The 5,987-nt window shown below is 37.2% G+C and overlaps 1 pseudogene; it reads right to left on the bottom strand.

Moving 5' to 3' along the window:
• Positions 1-5,031: 5,031 nt before the first annotated feature.
• On the bottom strand, positions 5,032-5,491 carry LOC125137948 (iron-sulfur cluster assembly 1 homolog, mitochondrial-like; annotated as a pseudogene).
• Positions 5,492-5,987: the final 496 nt, after the last annotated feature.

Below are 5,987 nucleotides of genomic sequence, written 5' to 3'. Positions count from 1 at the left end.
TTTCTCTAATAATTAGTGATGTTGAACATGCTTTCATGTGTTTCTTGCCATCTATATGTCTGTTTAGATCTTCTGCTCATTTTTTTATGGTGTTGTTTGGTTTTTATTTTATTTATTTATTTTTGATATTGAGCTGCAGGATGACTTCATTTATTTTGGAGATTAATCCCTTGCCAGTCACTTCATTTGCAAATATTTTCTCCCATTCTATGGGTTGTCTTTTTGTTTCATTAGGGTTTCCTTTGCTGTGCAGAAACTTTTAAGTTTAATTAGGTCCTATCAGTTTATTATTGTTTTATTGTCATTACTCTAGGAGGTGGATCTGAGAAGATATTGCTGTGGTTTATGTCAGAGAGTGTTCAGCCTATGTTTTCCCCTAAGAGTTTGTGGGGTTGTTTTTGTTTTTTGTTTTTTGTTTTTGTTAGGGCCACAGCATATAGAGGTTCCCAGGATAGGGGTCTGATTGGAGCTACAGCCTACAGCTGCCAGCCTATGAGACAGCCACAGCAACGCAGGATCCAAGCCACATCTGCAACCTACACCACAGCTCATGGCAACATCAGATTCTCAATTCACTGAGTGAGGCCAGGGACTGAATCCACAACCTCATGATTCCTAGTCAGATTCATTTCCACTGAACCATGATGGGAACTCCCCCTCTGAGAGTTTAATAGTATCCAGTATTATATCTAGGTCTTTAATCCATTTGGAGTTTATTTTTGTGTATGGTGTTAGGGAGTATTCTAATTTCATTCTTTTACATGTGGCTGTCCAGTTAACCAGCACCACTTATTGAAGGGACTGCCTTTGTCCATTGTATAGTCTTGCCTTCTCGGTCATAGGTTAGTTGACCATAGGTGCATGGGTTTAATTCTGAGCTTTCTATTCTATTCCACTGATTTATATGTCCATTTTTGTGCCAGTAGCATACTGTTTTCATAACTATAGCATTGTGGTATAGTATGAAGTAAGGGAGCCTTATTCCTCCAGCTCCATTTTTCTTTCTCAGGATGGCTTTAGCTACTCTGGGTCTTTTGTGCTTCCAAAAAAACTTTAAAATATTTTGTTCTAGTTCTGTGAAAAATGCCATTGGTAATTTGATATGGATGGCATTGAATCTGTAGACTGTTTTGGTAGTATAGCCATTTTAACAGTATCAATTCTTCCTATCTAAGACCATGGTATATCTTTCAATCTATTTGTGTTATCTTTGATTTCTTTCACCAGTCTCTTAGAGTTTTCAGGGTACAGGTCTTTTGTCTCTTTAGGTAGGTTTATTCCTAGGTATTCTTTTTGATGTGATGGTAAATGGGATTGTTACTTTAATTTCTCTCTCTGATCTTTTATTGTTAGTACATAGAAATGAAGGAAATTTCTGTGTATTAATTTTGTATCTTGTAACTTCACCAATTTCATTGATGAGCTATAACAGTTTTCTGGTAGCATCCTAAGGATTTTCTAGGTATAGTATCATGTCATCTGCAAAAAGTGATAGTCTTACCTCTTCCTTTACAATCTGGATTCCTTTTATTTCTTTTTCTTCTCTAATTGCTGTGGCTAGGACTTCCAAAACTATGTTGAATAGTAGTGGCAAGAGCAGACATACCTGTCTTGTTCCTGATGCTTAGTGGGAATTCTTTCTGGTTTTCACCATTGAGAATGATGTTAGCTGTGTGTTTGTCATATATGGTCTTTATTATGTTGAGGTAGGTTCCATCTATGCTCACTTTCTGGAGGGTTTTTATCAGAAATGGGTGTTGGATTTTGTCAAAAGCTTAAAAATATTTTTGCGTCTATTAGGAGGATCATGTTTTTATTCTTCAGTTTGTTGTGGTGGTGTATTGATTTGTGGCTATTGAAAAATCTTTGCATTCCTCTGCTAAATCCTACTTGATCATGGTGTACAATCCTTTTAATATCTTGCTGGATTTGGTTTACTAGTATTTTGTTTAGGATTTTTGCATCTATGTTCATTAGTGATATGGGCCTGTAATTTTCTTTTTGTGTGTGTGAGATACCTTTGTCTGGTTTTGGTATCAGGGTGATCGTGGCCTCATAGAATGGGTTTGGGAGTGTTCCTTCCTCTGCAATTTTTTGGATTAATTTCAGAAGGCTAGGTGTTAGCTCTTCTCTAACTATTTCATAGAATTAGCCTGTGAAGCCATCTGGTCCTGGGATTTTGTTTGTTGAAAGTTTTTTAGTCACAGTTTCAATTTCAGTGCTTGTGATTTGTCCATTCATATTTTCTATTTCATCTTGGTTTAGTCTTTTTTTCCATTTTTTTATTACTCAAATGAATTTATCACATCTGTAGTTGTATAATGATCATAACAATCTGATTTATCTTGGTTTAGTCTTGCAAGATTTTATTTTTCTAAGAATTTGTCCACTTATTCTAGGTTGTTGATTTTATTGGCGTATAGTTGCTTGTAGTAGACTCTTACGATCCTTTATATTTGTTATGTCTGTTGTAACTATTCCTTTTTTCTTTTTTTTTCTTTGTCCTTTTTTAGTGCCATTCCCATGGCATATGTAAGTTCCCATTCTAGGGGTTGAATCAGGGCAGTAGCCATCAACCTACACCACAGCCACAGCAATGCCAGATCCAAGTCACATATGCAACCTAACCACAGCTCTCAGCAATGCCAGATCCTCAACCCACTGAGCAAGGCCAGGGAAAAAACCCATGTCCTCATGGATACAAGTCAGGTTCATTACCACTGAGCCATGACAGGAACTCTGTAACTTCTCCTTTTTCATTTCTAATTTTATTGATTTGAGTCCTCTCTCTTTCTTTCTTGATGAGTCTGGCCAAGGGTTTATCAATTTTATTTATCTTTTCAAAGAATGAGATTTTAGTTTCATTTATTTTTTCTGTAGTTTTCTTCATTTCTCTTTTATTTATTTCTGCTCTGATCTTTATGATTTCTTTCCTTCTGCTAATTTTGGATTTTATCTGTTCTTCTGTTCTAGTTGCTTTAGGTGTAAAGGTAGGTTGTTTGGGATTTTTCTTGTTTCCTGAGTTAGGATTGTATTACTATAAACTTCCCTCTTAGAACTGCTTTTGCTGCATCCCATAGGTTTCAGATTGTTGTGTCTTTGTTATCATTTGCTTAATTTCCTTTTTGATTTCTTTAGTGATATATTGGTTGTTTAGTAGCATGTTGTTTAGTCTCCACGTGTTTGTGTTTTTTGCAGTTTTTTTTCTTCTTCTTGTTGCTTTCCAGTCATATATCATTGTGATCACAAAAGATGCTTGATATGATTTCAATTTTCTTTTCCTTTTTTTGTTTGTTTTTTTTAATGGTAACTCAATCTCTACATATACAATGTTACACAAATCATAAGTGGGTTGACAATTATATTAACAATACAAATTCATGAAACATTTACATAAAGCTACTATTCTAGATTTCGGTGAATTTTGTGCCAGGTACTTTAGTAAATATGGCTAACATAAAGGAACTTGGCTACTTTAACTTGTAAGACTCAGCTTTCAAAAAAAGCATGTATGTTATTTCACATAAAATTTAATATGTCAAACCCAGGAAAATCAATAACTACTTGACAAAAAGAACACTGTTAAAGAAAAGTTGGTGATGAAAATGTTAGGTTTAAATATTAGGCTAAAAATTTTAGCAATTGGACTTAGGACTCTGAGAGTGTATGCTTATTGGGATTACAAGAAAAGACCCCATCTTCTGCTTCTCAATTAGTACTACATTCCAAGAGAAAAATCCTGGGTTGCTACACTGTCTTCTTCCCTGCTAGGGTAAACTACTGTTCCACTGTCTGAGTGAAACAAGATGGTAATTCACACAAATGGGTTTTACTTATGTATTTTCTTTTTTTTTAGGGCCTCACCTGCAGCATATGGAGGTTCCCATGTTAGGTGTCCAATCAGAGCTGCAGGTGCCAGCCTACACCACAGCTACAGCAACACAGGATCCGAGCCACATCTGCGACCTACACCACAGCTCATGGCAATGCCAGATCCCCAACCCACTGAGTGAGGCCAGGGATCAAACCCACAACCTAATGGTTATTAGTTGGATTCATTTCCGCTGCATCACAACAGGAACTCCTACATAAATTGGGTTTTAAAATAAGAATCTTCTCTCTTAAAATAAAACTATGTTCTCCAAATTACAAAGACATTTTATCAAAGTATTGACAAGGTAAAGAAGCCAAATCACCTGTTTACCATCACTGACCACCTCAGAGCAAAGATCCGGCATGTCACTACCAAGAGGGAGGAGATGTGGGTGGTCCTAGCTCTGCCCCTAGCTCACCTGCAGTATGAGGGGGCTGGGACAAATACCCTTAAGCTTCCCTGGGTATAGAACTAAGTATAGAACTGAAGGGGTAGGCTAGATGGCTTTTAAGAGACTTAAAACAAAAAGGATCTAAGTCAGCTTGAGACCCCATCTCTGAGCAGGGTAGCAAAAGAAATGGATTTAAAAACAGGGGGTTGGAGTATTTATCTTCTGATCCCTTCACTCAGAAAGATTCTATACTACAGTTCAAGGGAATCTCTGTCTGATTTAATCTAATGGCTGGGGATGGTACAGGGTAATGCAAAGGAGGCATTTGACAATGAAATTTTGGATAAAAAAGTAGAAACACTGTGCCTACTTCAGGTAGAAAAACAATGCACCATCACATCACACCAATGGTCAAGACTTCCTGTCTCTTGATATTGAAAGACATCAATTTGGGTATATATACATTCGAGGTGCTCAAAAGAACTACCAACGCACACCTGTAAAGAATATGTTTCCTGAAATCCTCTCAGAAAGGCAACTGTCACACAACTGATTCTAAGAGAAAGGATGCAGGAAAGAATTAGTTGGAGGGTAGGACTTAAAAAATGTCCCTAAAGCTTTTCGCTTTCTGTCCCCCACTCCCTCAAAAAAAAACCCACAAATACCAGTTCTTCTGGAATCTAACACACTGGCTTTGTATTAAAAATGCATTACTTTATTTTCCTTGTAAGGCAGTCATTTGTTAAAAACCTTAAGCACATGACAGTCACATGATTTCTTCAATAAGCCCTAGAGATTCCATAGCTCTCCTGGGGTCCACAGCCCAAGTGGTTCCGAGGAGACAGATATTAAAGCTTTCTCCACAGCCCCATGTTCCTTTGAGGTTTGGGTTATTGAACACAAACTCACTGGATAATTTGTCTTCAACATAGTCCATTTCTGTTCCTAAAAGTGTTAGTTGTGCTTTCTTCTCAATGAACACTCTGACTCCATCTTGAACAACTTCTTCATCAGAGTCTCCTTTTGTCTTCATATTCTAGAGTGTAGGAAAGGCCATTACAACCCCTGGTTCAGACACCAACTTTCACACCTACGTGTTCAGGCTTATCTCTAAGAAGTTGTTTTATCTCATTTGCTGAAGGTGTTATGGTGAGGGCAGCCCAGGTGGGCTGCAGCTTCCTCTTGCTCACAGACTGGACAGTGGGCCAGACTAATGAAGCCAACATCTTCACCATCCCAGCAACCAGTACCTCAGGCTGAAGCTCAGCCACCTCAACCTCTCTCCATGACACGTCTGGCACATTGATTTTAATTTTCTTAAATTTACCAAGGCTAGATTTGTGGCCCAGAATGTGATCTATCCTAGAGAATGTTCTGTGTGCAGTTGAGAAGAATGTCTAATCTTCTGCTTTTGGATGGACTGTTCTATAAATATCTATTAAGTTCATCTGTTCTAATGCATCATTTAAGGCCTGTGTTTCCTTGTTGATTTTCTATCTGGATGATTTGTCCATTGCCATAAGTTGGGTGTTAAAATCCCCTGCTATCATTGTGTTATTGTTAATTTCCCCTTTTAAGGTTGCTAGCAGTTGCCTTACATATTGAGGTGATTTTATGTTGTGTGCATATATATTTACAATTGTTATATATTCTTCTAGGATTGATCCTTTGATCATTATGTAATGTCCTTCTTTGTCTCATAATATTTTTTAAGGTATTTTT

Source organism: Phacochoerus africanus, chromosome 1 (assembly GCF_016906955.1).
Source record: "Phacochoerus africanus isolate WHEZ1 chromosome 1, ROS_Pafr_v1, whole genome shotgun sequence".
NCBI lineage: Eukaryota > Metazoa > Chordata > Mammalia > Artiodactyla > Suidae > Phacochoerus > Phacochoerus africanus.
Note: the sequence above shows the minus strand (reverse complement) of the source record. Positions and strands in the feature narration are given on the sequence as shown.